This window comes from Pan troglodytes, chromosome X, assembly GCF_028858775.2.
Source record: "Pan troglodytes isolate AG18354 chromosome X, NHGRI_mPanTro3-v2.0_pri, whole genome shotgun sequence".
Classification (NCBI taxonomy): Eukaryota; Metazoa; Chordata; class Mammalia; order Primates; family Hominidae; genus Pan; species Pan troglodytes.
The window spans coordinates 140,587,506-140,609,693 of NC_072421.2; positions in this window are offsets into that span (position 1 = coordinate 140,587,506).

The following is a 22,188-nucleotide window of genomic DNA, read 5'->3' on the forward strand; positions in this document are numbered from 1 at the left end:
CTTTTTATAATGGACTATTATAAAAATTAAAAATGATCAGTACAACTTTCCAAAAATAAAACAAGAGGCCAGGCACAGTGGTTCACGCCTATAATCCCAGCACTTTCGGAGGCCAAGGCGGGTGGATTGGCTGATGTCAGTTCAAGACCAGCCTGGCCAACATAGTGAAATCCCGTCTCTACTAAAAATACAAAAATTAGCCGGGTATAGTGGTGCATGCCCATAGTCCCAGCTACTCGAGAGGCCAAGGCAGGAGAATCACTTGAACCTGGGAGTCAGAGGTTGCAGTAAGCCGATACTGCACCACTGCACTCCAGCCTGGGCAACAGAGTGACACTCTGTCTCAAAAGCAACATCAACAACAGATATAACAAGACTTGAATATACAAATTTAAAGGGAATACTATGACTCAGGAAAAATCAAACAGAGCAGTTAACATCTTAATGTGTATCTTTAATAATTTAATGGATTCAAATCATTCATTAGGAAATAGGCAAAAGTTCAAAGTACTCATAAAGGGAAAATATCGTATCGACCACAGTGTTTTTTTCACAAAGATAGTCAAATTTAGTCGATGTAACAGAATTTGGGGAAAAGAAAATTAGGTACAAGAATTTCATAACCTGACAACTTTTAACATTAAAGCAACAGAAAAATACCTTTGAACACCAAATAACTAAGGAAATATAGATTCCATGGATTCTCCTTGAAGAAACTACTTTAGGATAACCTCCAGCCAAATAAGAGATGAATGGACAAACTATGGCACTAGGAGAAGCAGTGATCATGGACTATATTACTGGTAATGGTTACAAAAATAACTGTATATTTTATCAACCCTTTATATAAACAGTCACCACTTGACATCCACGGGGAATTGCTTTCAGAACCTCCCTCCACACCAAAATTGACAGATGTTCAAGTCCCTTATATAAAATAGTGAAGTACTTTCTTATAACCTATGCACACCCTCCCAAATACATTAAATGATCTCTAGATTACCTATAATAATGAATACAATGTAAATGCTATATAAATAGCTGTTATGCTGTATTGCTTAGGGAATAATGACAAGAAGAAAAAAAGTCTGTATCTGTTCAGTTACAAACTCAACCATTCATTTTTTAAAAAATAGTTTTTATCTGTGATTGGTTGAATTCATAGGTGCAGAACCTATGGATACAGAGAGCCAAATTACATATAAAACAAGTTGGGAAGATAAGTATAGAAATGTTGGTGAACCAGTGAACAGTTCAATTTCCCCATTTTCATAGTAAAAATCCGAGGTTACTTACATCATATTAATAAAGTAACAGAAGTTTAAGTATATTAAAGTTACTGTATGGCTACGAAATTATGTTACCAATAAAATAGGTGGTGAAGAAAAGAGAAAGAAAAAAATTGCCTATTTTGACATTGTTCATAGAAATTAACACGAGACATTAAAATTGAAATTAAACAGTTAATAGACACTGTATAAAAAATAGAATAATTGTAAAAAACATGATGCCTTATACTTTTGGAGATAACTATTAGAATAAATTAACAGAACAAACACATAAATGATAGTAAACACAGTAATAGAATGGAAGTTGCCTTAAATATTATAAAAATAGACAAAAACATAAATATGATGACAGAAAAGACAACAAACATATCTATCCTGTCAATAAATATAAACGGAGGTAAAACTCATCTATAATTTTAAAAAGGGTCCTAGAATCTAGACTGGATCACAAACTCACGTCTATCTATTTGTGGTACACAAGGCACATACAAAACAAAGTGATTCAGAAGGTTCGAAAAGAATAGGAAAATACACAACAGGCAAATGCAAAATTTAAAAAAGAAGAAGGCAAAGCAGAGATCATAATTTTAATGGTAAGCCAGGTTAAATTCACAGCAAAAATGTGTCATATGAGAAAAAGGAAAGTTTTTTTAATTTACAGAACATACAAACACAATGAATATAATAAAGTTATAACAAACATAGAATTAACTTTCGTTTCAAAAAATCCACCAGAAATATAGAAGATGCAAAAATGCATTAGAAACCGTAGCTTTAACTTGTCTCTCAGTCCATGAAAGATAAACTAGACAAAAGGAAAAATACAGAAAGTTTTAATAACATAATTAATAATAAATGCTAAATGGAACTAAATTGAAATCAATACTTTAAAAAGAGAAACCACACATTATTTTCATATATGCATGAATCATTCACAAAATTCTACTTTATATAAGTCAGAAATAAAACCTCATAAAATTTCAAAATTCAAAAATAGTGTAGAAAATATATACTATGTACTAGATATTTAAAAATATCTTGAGAAGTTTATTGGGTCAAATTGGGAAAAACATTGAAATTGTAAAATACCTGGAGTAGAATTATAATGAAACTACTGTATAAAATAGCTTGTAGATATATAGCTAAAGAAATGCTAAGAGGAAAAAGCTTAGACTTACATATTAATAGAAAGAATGAGGTGGTTTTCGTTTGTTGTTGGAATTTATGTAACTTGGCACTTATTATTCATATCCTTACAAAACAACAACAAAAGCCGAACAGTTTGAAACCCCACAACTTTCTTTAGATACTTCAAAGAATTCAGGTCATGGGCAAAATGTTGCTCCCCACATTAGAAAGATAGACAGGTGGGTTCAGAGAATCACAGTTTACCAGAGCATAAGCCCATGAGTAGAAGCTGGCCTCTGGAGCCAGTACTGCGTTAGGAAAACTTGAACTTTAATTAATGAATTGCTAGAAGCTCAGCGTGCACAAAGCTGAGAGTTAAACATTCCAGGGGGCTCCTGTCTTAGGGGGACATCCACATGCTGGTCAGATTTGCCTCCAAAAGCTCTATCATATCCTCACAATGAAGATAAGAGAAACATCCCTTCCAGCTTCTGGAAGCAGAAGGAGGAAAGTAGCCATTTTGAAATAGTCTCCGAACATCTTGTTCTTAACAAGGCCTGCCTTCAAGATAAATTATTTTAACAGAGTTAAAACAATTGTGATTATACCAGAGCATAACTGATACAGGGGAAGGGAAATACCAAATCCTGCATGCTCTAGCCTCCATGTGAGAAAGTGGAATGCCAAAGGAATGCCCCATGTAGCCCTCCTGTCTCAATTAAGATGGGGAAGGAAAACTGACAAGTACTGGTGAAATTCACAGCCATAGCCACAGGCTCACTAAAATACTGAGACTTAATTTTAGGATTATAAAATGCTTTCCCTCCCCTACACATCAGCACCACTCTAGTAGGGCTCCTATATAATAATAGGGAAATACAATAGAGAGAACTGCTAGTTTCAGACCGTATTTAACAAGTCTCTAGGGAAACCCAAAGACAACAGTAGAGACAAAACCAAGGGCAGCAGAGGAAATTTTAGCTACTGCCAACTACAGCTAAGAAAAACAGCAAACACAGCCTAATCCATAGTTAGATAAACATAAATCGTCACTTTAGAGGCTTACTTACCTCAGTTTCTTTTTCCCAATACATCATGTTTGGCATTTAACAAAAATTACAAGGCATACTAAAACACAAAAGATACAACTGGAAGAAACAGAGTAAGCATCAGGACCAGACCCACGTGTGGCAAAGATGTTGGAATTATCAGACTAAAACCATGATATTCTAAGGAATCTAATGGAAAAAGTAGTCAACATCCAAGAACAGATGGGTAATGTAATAATGTAGATTGAAACTCCAAGGAAAAAATAAAAAGAAAATTCTAGAAATAAAAGAAACATTCGTAAGATAAATGAAGAATGACTTTGATGGATTTATTAACAGACTAGCAATGGCCAAGGAAAGGATTAGTGAATTTGAAAAATGCCAATAGAAGCTTCTAAAGCTGCAATGCAAAGAGAAAATAGAATAAAAGAGACACAATGGAATATTCAAGAATGAGGGGATAATTACAAAAGATGTAAAATAAAATTAAAAACAATAGAGGATACAAAAAAGATAATGGACTATATGAAAACAGAAAATTAAATAAATGAAAGAAATAAGTACATTTAAGACTCATTGTTCTCTAAAACATCAGTAAAATTATAATTATTGCTATCATATAAACAATAAAAAGCAGAAACATATAAAATAAAAAATAATTAGAAAATAACCACAATATGAAAGACATTAAAGGAAACATTATTAGCTGCTTTTCTAAATTCTATGCAAATAAAAGTGAACATAAATTTAAACAGATACCTTAAGAGCTAGAAAATCTAAACATCAAATGCCATATAAGAAATAAAACTGTAAAATAGCAAACATCCCCAAACCACATGAGGTACAGGTTACTCTTTCTTACTAAACCTTTAAGAAACAGATGACTATAGCACTATGTAAATTGTTCCAGAGCCTAAGAGAAGAAGAAATATTTCAAATGATTTTTATGAACTCTTTTTTACCTTGACAAAAACAACAACCCTAACAATTATTGCACAAAAATAAAAATATAGACCAATATTACTTATCAACATAAATGGAAACATTAGAGCTAAAATACTAGCAATTGAATCCAGCCACACTTATGTGACAACCAAATGGAATTCATTACCAAAATGCAAGGGTTGCTTGGTATTAAGCAATCTTATGTCACCATATTAATATATCAAAAGAGGATAATCTTTTGTGCATTTCTAAATATGCTGTAAAAACATATTATAAAATTTAACCTATATTATTGAATTAAGAAATCTAGTAATAAAATATATAAACACTGTAGCAAGCAAACTATAAAGTGGCAACCTCCATAATATTTCTCTTTCTATGATGCTTCTAAGTAACACACATGGCAAAAGTGAACATGTCACTCCTGTGATTAGGTTACCTTATTTAGACTTTCTCTTGCTAGCATTTTTCTCTAGAGACTATTCTTTCTACCTTGATAAAGTAAGTAGCCCTACTGGAAAGCCCATGTAGTAAACAAAGAGCTATGAATGTTGCTAAGAGTGGAGGCCAGCCAACAGCCAACATAAAACCAGAGACTTCATTACTACAACCCCAAGGTAATACATTTTGACACAACCTGAGTGAGCTAAGAAGCATATTGGCCAGTTGTACCTGCACATGAGTATCCAGCATGGCCAACAACTTGATTTTAAACTCCTGAAACCCTAAACAGAGGACATAGTAATGCCATAACTGCCCCACAGACACTATGAATTAATAAGTGTGTGTTATTTTAATCCATTAAGTAAATATTGATGTTTTATCTAATAATAGATAATTAATAAAACCCCAAAGATTGTATATGGGGAAACATTAGAAGGTTTCTCATTAAATTAAGGAAAAAGAATCCTGTCCCATACTTTTTGTTACACTTTTACTGAACATTGGTTTGGAGGCACAATTAAATATAATTGTATGAGATAAAGATAAAAGGTTGATACAGTTTGGCTGTGTTCCCAGCCAAATCTCACCTTGAATTGTACCTCACATTATTCCTATGTGTTGTGGGAGGGACCCAGTGGGAGGTAATTCAATCATGGGGGTTGGTCTTTCCCACCATGTAAGATGAGACTTTGCATCCCCTGCACCTTCCACCATGATTGTGTAGCCTCGTCAGCCATGTGGAAATGTGATCTAATTGAACCTTTTTCTTTTATAAATTACTCAGTCTCAGGTATGTCTTTATTAGCAGTGTGAGAATGAACTAATACAGTAAATTGATACTGGGAGTGGGGAGGTGCAATAAAGATACCCCAAAATGTGGATGCAAATTTGGAACTGGGTAAGAGGCAGAGGTTGAAGCCGTTTGGGACAGGAAGATGTGGGAAAGTTTGGAACCTCCTAGAGACTTGTTGAATGGCTTTGACTAAAATGCTGATAGTAATATGGACAATACAGTCCAGGCTGAGGTGGTCTCAGATGGAGATGAGGCACTTGTTGGGAACTGGAGTAACCGTGTCTCTTGCTATGCAGAGACTGGTGACATTTTGCTCTGCCCTAGGAATCTGTGGAACTTTGAACTTAAGAATGCAAAGCATTCAAGAGGAAGTGGACCATAAAAGTTTGAAAAATTTGCAGCCTGACAATGCGATAGAAAAGAAAAACCCATTTTCTGGGAAGAAATTCAAGCCAGCAGCAGAAATTTGCTAAAGTAATGAGGAGCCGAATAGTAATTGAAAATACAATGGGGAAAATGTCTCCAGGGCGTGTCAGAGATCTTTGTGGCAGCCCCTCCCATCACAGATCTGCAGGCCTATGAAAGAGAAATGATTTCCTGGGCCAGGTCCAGGGCCACCTTGTTGTGTGTAGCCTAGGGACTTGGTGACCTGCGTCTGAGCTGCTCTAGCCATGGCTAAAAGGGGCCAAGGTACAACTCATGGCATGCCTCCAAAGGGTGCAAGCCCCAAGCCTTGACAGCTTCCACGTGGCGTTGAGCCAGTGGGTGCACAGAAGTCAAGAATTGAGGTTTGGGAACTTCCACCTAGATTTCAGAAAGTTTTTGAAAATGCCTGGATGTCCAGGCGGAAGTTTGCTGCAGGGCCCAGGCACTCATGTAGAACTTCTGTTAGGGCAGTACAAAAAGAAAATGTGAGTTTGGAGTCCCCACACAGAGTCACCACTGGGGCACTGCCTAGTGGAGCTGTGAGAAGAGGGCCTCCATCATCTAGACTCCAGAATGCTAGATCGAGTGACAGCTTGTACCATGCACACAGAAAAGCTGAAGACCGTCAATGCCAGCCCATGAAAGCAGCAAGGAGGAGGGCTGTACCCTGCAAAGCCACCGGTGCAGAGCTGCCCAAGGCTGTAGGAGCCCACCTCTTGCATCAGCATAACCTGGATGGGAGACATGGATTCCAAGGGGATTATTTTGGAGCTTTAAGATTTCATTACTGCCTTGTTGATTTTCAGATTTTCATGTGGCCTGTAGTCCCTTTGTTTTGGCCAACTTCTTCTATTCGGAACAGGTGTATTTAACCAATGCCTGTACCCCCATTGTATCTAGGAAATAACTAACTTTCTTTTGATTTTACAGGCTCATAGGCAAAAGAGACTTGACTTGTCTCAGATGGGTCTTTGGACTTGGACTTTTGAGTTAATGCTGGAATGAGTTAAGATTTTGGGAAACTCTTGAAAAGGCATGATTTTAAATGTGAGGGTTACAGAACTTTCTCTTTAGTTCTGCTAAAACCTGGCTCTTGTCACGTGACCAGAAAAGACTGGGATTGTGGACAAATAAAAGGTTGAGGAAAACAGAATTTACTGGGCAAAGTGGAAAGGGGAAAAATAACTCTCAGCAAAGCGAAAGAGAGTCCTGCTAGCAGGTTTCCTGCCTCACAGATTGAATTCTAGGTTATCACACAGGAACAGTGAAGACCAGGCTCCTCCTTCCTGCAAAGGGCACAAACTTCCCAAGGCTCCACCCCATGGATCATTTGCATAAGTAATGAAGAGCCAAGTGGGCATTATTCAGAAATAATCAGTCAGGAAATTGTGGGCTTCATCTGGGATCAGCAGTACAGATTTTCAGCCTTTAGGCTATTTTAGGCTTCAAGGCAGGGTGTTGCCAGAGATCCTAGCTGTCTCCTATCTCTATCATTGCCCCCTCTAAAGAAGTACATATACCTGCCATTAGAATAAGGACAAAGATAAGGACAAAAACCGATCTTAACGGCTTACTGTTGACAGAGGGGCGCTGTTTTGAAAAAACAGCAGTCAGATCCCCCTCAGAGGCCTATCTAAGGGTTCCTGGAAAAAGAGGCCATAATCTGAGGCTCTAATTGCATGACTATTTGGATTTCGATGGCCTGAAGGCAAGAAGAGACAAACCAGGTTATTAGAAAACGTGTATAAAAATGAAACAAGAGATGGTGAAGACAACTCAAAAATCTCGAGGCCTTTTACCAGTTGGTACAGGGATGGGGGCCAAAAGCCCGACTGGTAAATAAAACTTTTACCCTTTTGCTGCCATTTTGGGCCTCTGGGTTTTCCTCCCCTGAGCCCAATCCTAAGCCAATTACTTTAAGGTTTTGGAAATTAACTCTTCCCGGTTTGGAGGCCGCATCAGAGAGGAGTGTCCCATAGTACAGAAATACAATTATCTATCAAGGAAGAGAGGACAGAGGAGGAAAAAGGGGGAAAAAAAGAGATTATTTTGTTTTTCAGAGGAGTCCCAGGGATTCAGAATACATTTGAAAGAGGTACAGATTGAAGATGAAATGCTACTCATCTAGAAAGAGAGGAGCAGGAATCCCTGTTTCATTTCTCTTCCTAGCCCAGGGTACATGAGGGAGAGAAAGTGAGGCATTCTTCTTCCTTTCTTCTGTTATTGTATCCCTGAGTCCTGGTGAGTATGACAGGGTGCTGCCCATGGGTGACAAAGAAGCTTTCACTCATGTTAACAAGGGGGTCTGGGGGTGGGGTTATCTGCTCTTACCCGCATACATCTGATCTCCTCTGCTATTCAGTAGCCTTTGAATTACCAATACCTCATTTATGCCATGGATGCTAGCATGACCTTTATCCATGAAATGGGAAGCTTAATCAGCAGGAACCAGTCATATTCACCTGCTCTGTACCTTTTCACTTCTGTTATCATCTGCCTCTGGATCTTTCATATCCAATTATCTTTTCTGGACCTTTGACCCAAAGCTTGGAATTGAGTTTGGGACAAAAATATGTCTCAGGGGGATTGCATGGGCTTCTTTTCATAAGCTGAATGCTAAGGTGAAGCTTCGCAATTGAGTTCTTCTCCAACAAGGAAGACAAAAGGATGTCCTGTGATATGCCCAGATAACTGGTGGCTATAGTTCTGCTTGCTAAGATTTGGATGCATTGTGCTTGGCTTTGGTTAGCTCTCTTGGTCTTACTTTCCCAAAGAGGAAACCTCTGGGTGATGGGCATACTGTGTATTCCCATCACCCAGAAGTATTTGCAGGATAATTGCTCACAACTAGAATATTAATCCAGATTTCTACATTATCCATCACTTTTGTTCTTTTTGAGCTGCAGCTGGAGATTACTGGTTGGTTCACAGTAACAAGCAGGGTTACTGCAAAATGTAGGCAAGAACTTTAAAACAACTAATGAGTCTAGATTGTAATGACAAACACATAAGGTTTGAAACATAATTTCTTTCTCTCCAGTCGTTATTTAAAAAAATAATCATGATAAGACTGAGTTGCTTGCAAAATAGACTAGTCTTATAATTGGCCTGCTTATTTTCATAAAGCACAGCAAGAATAATTATTTCTACAGTGGCCTTTTACATTGGCTTTGATGGAACTCTGTTCCACAAGGAATCTCAGGTAAGACCTTTGAAAGCTGAGCCCAGCCATGGGTTTGTATCCTCCAATACCTGTGAGTTGGGTGATCCTCTCTTCGTAAGGTCCCAAGATAAACTTGAGGGTCCTGGGCCTGTCAGAGAGTTACATTTTTTTACTTACTACAGGTCAGAAACCCCGTACAGGGACTGCATAGACAAAAATACAAGGCTAGTTTTTCCAAGAGGCTCTAATCAGCTTTTCAGTTCAAGCTTGACTCATTAAAGGGTAGCATACTATTTCAGTCAAAGCCTTGATAAAACACCAGTTTCTCCACTTGCATCCTATTGCAAAAGAAAATGGATTCTTATTGCACTGATCCAAACAAGCATACTGCCTTGAGTTAAGAATAGTCACAACTAGTTTCCAAATTTTAGAGAAGTCAGGCAGAGAGGGAGAAAAACATGCTCCAAATTTTGTTCACATGAGTATAGCTTACTCAATTACTAGAGTCTGTAAGTAGTTCAAAAAAAGTTTCCTTGATTCTGAAAAACAAAACAAGGATCAGCAATGTTCTAAACAAAAGTCAAAAGGATTACTCTAGTTTCTATTAGTTCAGTCCATTCAGTTAACCTGTTTTGCTTGATATTTGTGAACATTTAAGCTCTTCATGAGTCCTGTACCTTTTCCTTTACTCCAATGTCACAATATCCAAAGTTATTAGAAACCTGCCTTTGAAAGCACCAGTCAAATTTCTATAGTTTATTACAAACCATCTTTTTAAAAGAATTAAAACAAGACACCAACTGTCTGTATAAGAAAATATCCAGGGTAGGTACAGTTAGAAATACAATTAACAAAAAAAAATTTGATTATCTTCATGGTTTACAATAACTTAACAAGTTTAATTATGATTTGATAGCATAGACATTAGAATTTTAGAAATCTCATACAATTTTAAAACATATATTAGTATTATTCACCAAAATATAACCTAAAGAAGATTGATTTTGGCAATGTCATGTACCTAAATATGTCAAATAATTCTGTTACCTCTCTTTTGGATATTCCAGGGGCCCTCTGTAGCATCCAAAAACCAGGTATCAGGAAAGACAATTTTGAAACTGAAGTTAGATTTTGGGAAGCCTGTTAAATATGTTACAGGTTTAAAACACTTGATGTTTTTAAATAGAATTGCAGATTACTGTAAATTATTGATTTTGCCAAAATGACGACTCAGAAATTTTCAAAAAGCAACACCCTTTTATAACCCTTTACAAATTTTGCTAAAGAGAAGATTAATGCCTTTAAAAGTACCATGTTGTGTTTTTAGTTCAATGTTTAATTTACAGAAAAATTATATAATACCCTTTTGAATTTAGTCAATATTTTTACACATGGAATTACTTTTGCAAGATTAATTTTTACAAACCTTTCATCATTTGTTTAAACCTTCAACTTTATTTTATCTATTTCAAAACAATCCTTTAACCCTAAGCAAGAATGCAGATGATGTAATATTATATTTGGAAAAACCTAAAGACTCCACAAGAAAATTATTAGAACCAATAAACAAATTGAGTAAAGATGCAGGATACAAATTCAACATACAAAAATCAGTAACATTTCTATAGACCAACAACGAATAATGTAAAATAGAAAATAAAAAAGTAATCCTATTTACAACAGCCAAATATAACAGTAAAATATCTCTATAATGTAAACTACAAAGCACTTATAAAAGAAATGATGAGGACATCAACAAACGTTAAAATATTCTATGGTAATGAATTGCAAGAATAAATACTGTTAAAATGTTCATACTACCCAAAGCAATCTGCAGATTCAAGACAATCCCTATTAAATACCAATGACATTTTTCACAAAAAGTGAAAGAATAGTTCTATACTTTATATGGAACCATTAAAGAGCCAGAATGGCCAAAGCTATCCTGAGCAAAAAGAACAAAATTGTAGGAACCACATTACTTGACTTTAAATTTTACTACAGAGCAACAGTAACCAAAACAAGATGGTAATGGCATGAAAACAGACACATAGACCAATGGAACACAATAAAGAATGCAGAACAAAATCCACACAACTACAGTGAACTCATTTTCAACAAAGGTACCAATAACATACACCAGGAAAAAGGCAATCTCTTCAATTAGTGATGCCGGGAAGATAGGATATCCATAGGCAGAATGAAACTAGACCCCTATGCAAAAATCATATCAAAATAAATTAAAGACTTACATGTAGGACCTCAAACTATGAAACTACTACAAGAAAACTTTGGTGAAATTCTTCAAGACATTGGTCTAAGTAATAATTTTTTGAACAATACCCCACGAGCACAAGGCTACCTAAGCAAAAATGGACAAATGGGATCACCTAAAGTTAAAAAGCTTCTGAACAGCAATGGATACAATCAGCAAAGTGAAGAGGCAACCCACAGATTCGAAGAAAATATTTGCACAGTACCCTCTAACAAGGGACTAATAACCAGAATATATAAGGAGCTCAGAAACTTTATAGGAAAACAAATATAAAAATCAAATAAAAAATAAACAGAAGACTTGAGTAGGCATTTCTGAAAAGAAGACATACAAATGACAAAGAAGCACATGAACAGATGTTTAACATCATTGTTCATTAGAGAAAGGCAAACGAAAACTACAATGATATATAATCTTAACCTGGTTACAATGGCTTATATCCAAATGACAGACAAGAACAAATGCTGGCAGAATGTGAAGAACACTTATACACTGTAGGTAGGAATGTAGATTAGTACAAACACTATGGAGAACATTTTGGTGGTTTCTCAAAAACTAAAAATTGAGCTACCATATGATTCAGCAATCCCATTGCTGGGTATGTACCCAAAAGAATAGAAATTTATACATCAAAGAGATATCTGCACTCCCGTATTTGTTGCAGCACTGTTTACAAGAGATAAGATTTGGAAGCAACCTAAGTGTCCACCAACAGATGAACGGATAAAGAAAATATGATACATATATACAATGGAGTATATTCAGCCATTAAAAAGAATGAGATGTTGTCATATGCAATCACATGGATGTAACTGGAGACAATTATGTTAAGTTAAATCAGCCAGGCACAGAAAGAAGAACTTCAAATATTCTAACTTATTTGTGGGATCTAAAAATTAAAACAATTGAACGCATGGACATAGAGCGTATAAGGATGGTTACCAGAGGCTTGGAAGTGTAATGTGAGGCTGGACAGGGGACATGGAGATGGTTACTAGGTACAAAAAAAGTCAGAAATAATGAATAAATCTTTCTAATTAATAGCACAACATGCTGACTATAGTCAATAATAACTTAAATGTACATTTTAAAATAAAGGGTATAATTGGATGGTTTGCCACTCAATCAATGGATAAATTCTTGACGGGGTGGATATCCCATTCTTCATGATTTGCTTACTTCACATTGCATGCCTGTATCAAAACATCTCCTATACCCCATAAATACATACACCTACTAATTATCCACAAAAATTAAAAATAATGAGAAAAAAAGATAAAAAAGGCATTATATAATGATAAAAAATCAATCCAATGAGAAGGTATTACAATCCATAACTATATGCATCTAACATTGTAGCTTCCAGATTCATAAAACCATTACTAATAGACTGAAGAAATAAAATAGGCAGTAAACCCAATAATAGTGGGGGACATCAATACTCCACTGGCAGCACTAAACAGGTCATCAAGACAAAAGTCAACAAAGAAATGATGCATTTAAATGACACTCTTGAAAAAATTGACTTAACAGATATTTAAATAACATTCTACCCACAAACTGAAGAATATACTTTATTGTCATCTGCACATGGAACATTCTCCAAGACAGACCATATGACAGGCCACAAAACAAATCTCAATCATTTTTATAAAAGTTGAAATCATATCAAAAATTTTCTCAGACTACAGTGGAATAAAACTAGAAATCAACTCCAAAAGAAACCTTCACCATTATACATGTACATGGAAATTAGGTAATATGCTCCTGAATAATTTTGGAGTTAACAGTGAAATCAAGATGGAAATTTGAAAATATTTGAAATGAATGATAATGGTGACTGATATGGTTTGGCTGTGCCCCCACCAAAATCTCATCTTGAATTGTAGTTCCCATAATCTTCACCTGTCGTAGGAGGGACCCAGTGAGAGGTAATTGAATCATGGGGGTGGTTACCCTCATGCTGTGATTGAGCTCTCACAAGATCTGACGGTTTTATAAGGCACTTTTTCCTAGTTTGCTTGGCACTTTTTCTTGCTACTGCCATGTAAAGAAGGACATGTTTGCTTCCCCTTCCACCATGATTGTAAGTTTCCTAAGGCCTTCCCAGCCATCCTGAACTGTGAGTCAATTAAAACTCTTTCCCTTATAAATTACTCAGTTTCAGATATGTCTTTATTAGCAGCATGAGGACAAACTAATACAGTAAATTGGCACCAGGTAGTGGGGTGCTGCTCTAAAGATACCTGAAAATGTGGAAGTGACTTTGGAACTGGGCAACAGGCAGAGATTGGAACAGTTTGGAGGGCTCATAAGAAAACAGGAAAAGGTGGGAAATTTGGAACTTCCTAGAGACTTGTTGAATGGATTTGACCAAAATGCTGATAATGATCTGGACAATGAAGTCTAGACTGAGGATGTCTCAGATAGAGATTAGGAAGTTGTCGGGATCTGGAATAAAGGTGACTCTTTTTTTTTTTTTTTTTTTTTGGAGATGGAGTCTTGCTCTGTCACCCAGGCTGGAGTGCAGTGGCATCATCTCGGCTCACTGCAAGCTCTGCCTCCTGGGTTCACGCCATTCTCCTGCCTCAGCCTCCCAAGTAGCTGGGACTACAGGCACCTGCCCAGCTAATTTTTTTGTATTTTTAGTAGAGACAGGGTTTCACCATGTTTGGCTAATTTTTTTGTATTTTTAGTAGAGAGAGGGTTTCACTGTGTTCGGCCCACCTTGGCCTCCCAAAGTTCTGGGATTACAGGCATGGCCACCGTGCCTGGCCCAAAGGTGACTCTTTCTATGTTTTAGCACAGAGTCTGGTGGCGTTTTCCCCCTGCCCTACAGACCTGCAGAACTTTGAACTTGAGAGAGATAATTTAGGTTATCTGTCAGAAGAAATGTTCAAGTAATGAAGTGTTCAAAAGGTGACTTGGGTGTTGTTAAAATCATTCAATTTTATGTATTCACAAAGATCTAATTTGGAATTGTAACTTTTGTTTAAAATGGAAGCAGAGCATAAGTTTGAAAAATATGTAGCCTGACAATGCGACGAAGAAGAAAAACCCATTTTCTGAGGCGAAATTTAAGCCAGCTGCAGAAATTTGCATAAATAATTTGGAGTCAAATGTTAATCCAAAAGACAAAGGGGAAAATGTATCCAGGGCATGAGAGAGACCTTTGTGGCAGCCCCTCCCATCATAAGCCTGGAAGTCTAGGAGAAAAAGAGAAATCGTTGTGTGCATCCTGGCCCAGCCATGGCTAAAAGGGGTCAAGGTACAGCTCAGGCACTGCTTCAGAGGGTGCAAGCCACAAGACTTGGCAGCTTCCACATGATGTTGAGCCTGTGAGTGCACAGAAGTTAAGAATTGAGGTTTGGGAATTTCCACCTAAATTTCAGAGGATGTATGGAAATGCCTGGATGTCCAGGCAGAAGTTTGCTGCAGAGGCAGAACCCTCATGAAGAACCTCTGCTGGGGCAGCGTAGAAGTAAAATGCTGAGTTGGAGCTCCCACACAGAGTACCTACTGTGGCATTGCCTAGTGGAGCTGTGAGAAAAGGGCCACTGTCCTCCAGATCACACCACGGTAAATCCACCGACAGCTTGCACTGTGCATCTGGAAAAGCTGCGGACACTCAAAGCCAGCCCACGAAAGCAGCAAGGAGGGCAGCTGTACCCTGCAAAGCCACAGTAATGGAGCTGCCAGGGCTATGGGAGCCCACCTCTTTCATCAGCATGACCTGAATGTGAGACATGAAGTCAAAGGTGATCATTCTGGAACTTCAGTTGAATGACTGCCCTATTAGATTTCAGACTTTCATGGGATCTGTAGCCCATTCATTTTGGCCAATTTAGCCTATTTGGAACTGGTGTATTTACCCAATGACTTTACCCCCACTATACTTAAGAAGTAACTAACTTGATTCTAATTTTACAGTCTCATAGGCAGAAGGGGTTTGCCTTATCTCAGATGAGTCTTTGGACTCAGATTTTTGAGATAATGGTGGAATAATTTACAACTTTGAGGGATTGTTGGAAGGGCATGATTGTTTTTTGAAATGTGAGGACATGAGATTTGAGAGGGGCCAGGTGCAGAATAATATGGTTTGGCTTTGCCCCCACCCAAATCGGATCTTGAATTGTAGTTCCCATAATCTGCATGTGTTGTGGGAGGTAATTTAATCATGGAGATGGTTACCCTCATGCTGTTCTCATAATAGTGAGTGAGTTCTCACGAGATTTGATGGTTTCATAAGGGGCTTTTCCTTCTTTTGCTTAGCACTTCTCCTTGCTGCCACCATGAGAAGAAGGACAGGTTTTCTTCCCCTTCTGCCATAATTGTAAGTTTCCTGAGGCTTCCCAAGCCATGCTGAACTGTGAGACAATTAAACTTCTTTCCTTTATAAAACTACCCAGTCTCAGGTATACCTTTATTACCAGCATGAGAATGGACTAATGCAGCAACACAAGTTGTCAAGACCTCTGGGATACAGCAAAAGCAGTGCTAAAAGGAAAATTTATAGTGCTAAATGCCTACATCAAAGAGTCTGAAGGATCACAAATAAACAGCCTAATGTCGCACCTGAATAAATCAGAAAAACAAGAACAAACTAAACCTAAAGCTAGCAGAAGAAAAGAAATAACACAGATCAGAGCAGAACTTAATAAAACTGAAAAAAACAAACAAAAACAGTTACAAAAAAATCAATGAAACGAAAAGCTGGTTCTTTAAAAAGATAAACAAAACTAGGAGACCATTAGCTAGTTTAACCTAGAAAAGAAGAGAGACGATTCAAGTAAGGATCATTAGAAATGATAATGGAGTCATTACAATAAACACCACAGGAATACAAAAGATCATTTGAGACTACTATGAACACATTTATGTCCACAAACTAGACAACCTAAAGGAAATAGATATATTCCTGGACATATAAAATCCTCCTACATTATGTCAGGCAGAAATAAAAACCTTGAAAATATGAATAACAACCAACAAAATTGAAACAGTAATAAAGATATTGCCAACATAAAAACCCCAGGACAAGTTAAATTTACAACTGAGTTCTACTAGATATTCAAAGAAGAATTGGTACCAATCCTACGAAAATTATTCCAAAAAACTGAGAGGAGGGAATTCTCACCAAATCATTCTATGAAGCCAGTATCACTCCGATACTAAAACCAGAAAAAAAAAAAAATAACAAAAGAAGAAAAAGATATAGCTCAATATCCCTAATTAACATAAATGCAAAAAGCCTCAACAAAATACTAGGTAATCAAATCTATCAGCACATCAAAAAGATAATACATCATAATCAAGTGGGTCTCATCCCAGGAATGCAGGGATGGTTTAACATATGCAATTCAATAACTGATTCATCACATAAAGAGAATTAAAAACAAAAACAAAAACAATATGATCATCTCAATAGATGCAGAAAAAGCTTTCAATAAAATCCAGCATCCCTTGATGTAAGAACTCTCAACAAACTAGGCACTTTCCTCACAAGGTAAGGGACTTATCTCACAATAATAAAGGACATCTATGACAAACCCACAGGCAACATCATACTGAGTTGGGTAATGTTAAAAATTCCCCCTGAGAACTGAAACAAGACAAAGCTACCCACTTTTAACACCTGTATTCAGTGTAGTACTGGAAGTCCCAGCCAGAGCAATCAGGCCAGAGAAAGAAATAAAGTGCATCTAAACGTGAAAAGCAGAAGTCAAACCACTGGTGTTCCACAATGATATGATAGTATACCTACAAAACCCTAACAATTCCTCAAAAGACTCCTATATTTGAAAAATGACTTCAGTAAAGTCTCAGGTTACAAAATCAATGTACACAAATTCATAGTACTGCTATAGAGGAGCAACGACCAAGCTGACTATCAAACCAAGACCTTAATCCCTTTCAAAACAGCTGCAAAAGACTAAAATATGTAGAAATACACTTAAACAGATAGGTGAAAAACCTCTACAAGAAAAATTACAAAACACTGCTGAAAGAAATCATAGATAAATCAAACAAATAAAAACACATTTTATGTTCATGGATTGAAAGAATAAATATTTTCAAAATGATCATACCACTTAAAGCAATCTACAGATTTAATGCAATACCCATCAAAATACCAATATCATTTTTTTACAGAATTAGGATAAACAATCTTAAAATTCATATGGAATCAAAAAAGGTCCCAAATAGCCAAAGCAATTCTAAGAGGAAAAACAACAAATCTGGAGGCATCACATTACTGGACTTTAAATTATACTACAAGGCTATAGTTACGAAAAAAACATGGTACTGGTATAAAAATAGGGAGACATAAAGACCAATGGAACACAATAGGAAACCCATGAATAAAGCCAAACACTAACAACCAACTAATCTTCAACAACCAATACAAAAACATAAACTGGGGAAAGGACATCCTATTTATAATGGTGCTGGGAAAACAGGGAAGCCACATGTAGATGAGTGAAATGGGACCAGTTTGTCTCACCTGATGCAAAAATCAACTCAGGATGGATCAAAGACTTAGGTCTAAGACCTGAAACCCTAAACATTCTAGAAGATAACATTGGAAAAACTCTTCTGGACATTGACCTAGGCAAAGAATTCATGAATAAGACCTCAAAAGTAAATGCATCAAAACCAAAAAATAAATTAATGAAACCTAATTAAACTGAAAAACTTCCTCATAGGCAAAGAAATAATGGATTAAACAGACAACAGAGAGAATGGGAGAAAATACTTGCAAGCAATGCATCTGAAAAAGGACTAATTTCTGGAATCTACAAGGAACTTAAATCAGTAAGAAAAAAAATATTCCCATCAAAAACTAGGCAAAGGATGTAAATAGACATTTCTCAAACTAAGATGTACAAATGACTAACAAGCATAAAAACATACTCAATATCGCTAATCATCAGGGAAATGCAAATTAAAACCACCATGAGATACCACTTACCTCTGAAAAACGGCCATAATTAAAACGTCAAAAAACAATAGATGTTGGCATGGATATGTTGAAAAGGGAATGCTTGTACACCACTAGTGGAAATGTAAATTAGTACAACCTCTATGGAAAACAGAATGAAGAAGTTAAAACCCAATTTCTGGTGCCCTCAAGGCATGGCAAAAACTTTTGAAATTAGCATATTACAGACATATTTATCATGGCTGCTTTATCTAGTTTAATAAGTTTTAATTATTTGTTGGTGAAATTCACATCTTGAGATAATTTTATTATATCAAATACAAGCTTAAAACTCTAATAAACAGGAGAGACTAAGGGTGAATTTATCTCTAATATGTCACTACTAAAATAAAAATAAGTAATGTGCTTCCAAATTACCTTCAGAGCTTAGTTTTAGATCACAGATAATTGGTAAATGGGCTTTTTAGATGAAACTCATTTATTTGGGATTTCCATGGATTATCTATCTCTGTATTTTTACAGGATTATGATTCTCTGTTACAGCCTATTTTGTTCTGAGTATTTAAGACATCAAAGTAGAAGAAAATGATGGCCATTCCTTGCATGCAAGAATCGGGGAGATTATTTAGGGGACCTTTGTTCCCATGGATCCATTGACTGCTGTTACAGGAAACTTTCAGGTCACCAAGCCTGGAATTCGCTAGACCCAGGTAAAGTCCACACTGCTCTCAAAATTTTCATGGAGTATGCTCTAAGTCCAGCTTTTCAAATGATTGACAGAATGATAGATTTTGCTTAAATTTACAACATTGAATTCAAAATTACTGAATTCAACAATCTGGAATCAGTTTTGGCTGTTCAGTGTTGCCACAGCTGCACGTGAAATTGAGAGTGCATGATCAAAGTGTATTGCCTTCCGCCCCAAATTAACATACTAATGCCCTGTGCCAATAGCTTTGCCTTCAGACTCTGATTTTATAAGTAAGTGAAAAATGTCCACAACTTAAACTGTGGCTTTCATTTTTAATTGCTTTGAATTTCTTCCATTCCTTGAATCAATCAAGGATTCCTTAAATACCTGCTTCACGTACACCATGAGCAGAATGAAATGAAAAGGGTACTACCTCTGGCAATTCAGATCTATTCCCATGAAGAGCACTAAATACAGAGAAATAAAACTCTTTGGGACGTCACTTGTCTAATCCGTATTTAGGAAGATCCTATGCACCCTTCAATGTCTAGCTGAGATTGTCATATTACTTTTGTTGTGAAGGCCCATTCAGTTTCATTGCTCATTCGACAGTTTGCACACATCACAGGTTGCATCTTTTCACATTTGTAGTTTAATTATATAACTGAGGAGAGTAAAAAGTATGCTTTTAAAGCTGGTCAGCTGCCCTCTTCTGGGGAGAGTACTGTTTTTATTTGGGAAAATAACTTGACGGCCACTTAATATGTAAAAGATAAAGCCCCATTCCACCCCCATTCTGCCCCCAGACCTCGGCTACTTTAAGGCACTTTGAGAATGGGCTAGGCAGAGACAAATAAAAGAGCTGAAACATCCAACTTAATAAAATGCGAGGAGCTGTGGATATTATTAAACACTCTACAGATATTTCAGGGTGAAACTGCTGATAATTAAGAAGAGATATAGGGGCCTTGTGCGGTGGCTGATGCCTGTAATCCCAGCACTTTGGGAGGCCCAGGCGGGCGGATCACGAGGTCAGGCGATCAAGACCATCTTGGCTAACACGGTGAAACCCCGTCTCTACTAAAAATACAAAACATTAGCCGGGCATGGTGGTGGGCGCCTGTTGTCCCAGCTACTCCGGGAGGCTGAGGCAGGAGAATGGTGTGAACCCGAGAGGCCGAGCTTGCAGTGAGCTGAGATTGCACCACTGTACTCCAGCCTGGGCAACAGAGCGAGACTCGGTCTCAACAACAACAACAACAACAAAAGAGGAGATATAGGGACAAAGAAAGCTCAGCAACATGACAAGAAGACAGGGATCCTGAGAAGCAAAATCAACCACTGCAGAGTCCCTTGTGATCAGAAAGGCCATGAGGCTTAAACAACAGAGATGCTGATACCGGCTTTTAAGTCAACTTCTTTTCTGTTCTGTAACTTCCTGTCTATTACCCATGAATCTTCTGTATACTATACACATCTGCTTTGAGAGAGAGGTGTTTGTGTAAATCAAGGAAAGAATGTTAAGTTAAGGGTTGATAGAAAACAGGATACTAAGTTAAACTTGAATTTCAAACTAAAATTGAAATTAAAATTAAAATTGTAATTCATTTTAAGTAGATTTTTAAATCTCTGAAATAAGTTACATGTAGAGAAAAAGCAAGAGTCACAAGAAAAAATAAATATAGGTAATACAGAGAATTCAGTGTAAGCAAGAAAAATGTAGCCAGAAATAATTAGGAGATATGTAAGTACTCTGAGGTGTTGCAGTTGTGGGAAGCTTTATTTTTTCTTTATAAGTGTATCTGAAGCATTTTGAATTAAATATTCAAGGTAAAGGTAACCCATAAGGCTAGAGAACATGGAGATCCCTAGCCGATAGAAATCTAGGTTATAATTAATTCAGTTTTCTGTATATTATTACCTTCAAGCCTGTCTCTCACACTAGAGGGCATTCCCAGGGGGCTGACCTTCCCTCAGTTGTGAGGGAAATCACATATAGTCCCCACATGAACAACAATTGAGGTAATACAGAAAATCATAGTTCCTCTTACACTTTTTGTTCTGAATCAAGCCAAAGTTCTGCAGTTAGAATAAAGATATTTGTGGTCCCATAATAAATTTGAGCTTGTGGACATCAGAGACATTCAATATTGTTTCTGGGTAGAACTCTAGCAGCTATCAGCAGTGGTGTCTCTGCTGGGAGTGTGGTGAGCACCATGAGGTATCACTCATAATGTATCAAGAGGAGTTTTCTTAATTTTATTTGCATACTCATTTGCAAATAGATGTGCAGATGTGTGTTACTTTCAACATCTGGCTGTAGGTTCCATTTGTTTTTCCTAAGGTTACTTTTACTTATTTTCTCTCCAAACTTTTTTGTTATTCTGTTTACTGTTTATTCCCTGTCCCAGATTGGGAGATGACACCAGAGATGTGGCTCAAATTCATGTAACTTATCAACCAAAAGTCTTAATTATCCTCCTCTCTTTTATCTGTCCTGTGTATAATTTTGATGAGGTCAGAATATGACTTAATGTGTTATAAGGCTTATGTGAAGGGACGAACTGCTTAGCTAGTAAGTGATTCTAGCCATCTGCCCAGTATACCCTTCTTAATTCACCTGTCTTCCTCATAGCAAAGTCTGCATATTTTGTAATGGAATTAACATGCTATTGAGGAGTTGGTAAAAGTCCTGAGATGCTTTATTTGTAAACAATAAGACTTAATGTATAGTGTGATTATTGTTATAATAGACAGATGTTGTCATTTCTATGATTGAGAAAGGGACACTAAACTCAGGCTAGACAAGATAGCATAAAGAAATTGCCCCAGAGGAGAATATCTGTGTGCCAAGTCATGAAGCCACCTTTAGGAGGAGAAGCGAGTGAAGCAAAAAAATAAATAAATAAATAAAAAATAAAAATAGAAAAACTGAAGGAACTTTCATGCAGAGTGAACAGCATAATCAAAGAGCAGACAAGACAATGAAAGAACAAAGATTATTTAGAGAACTGCTAAATTGGTATGAAAGTATTTTGAGAG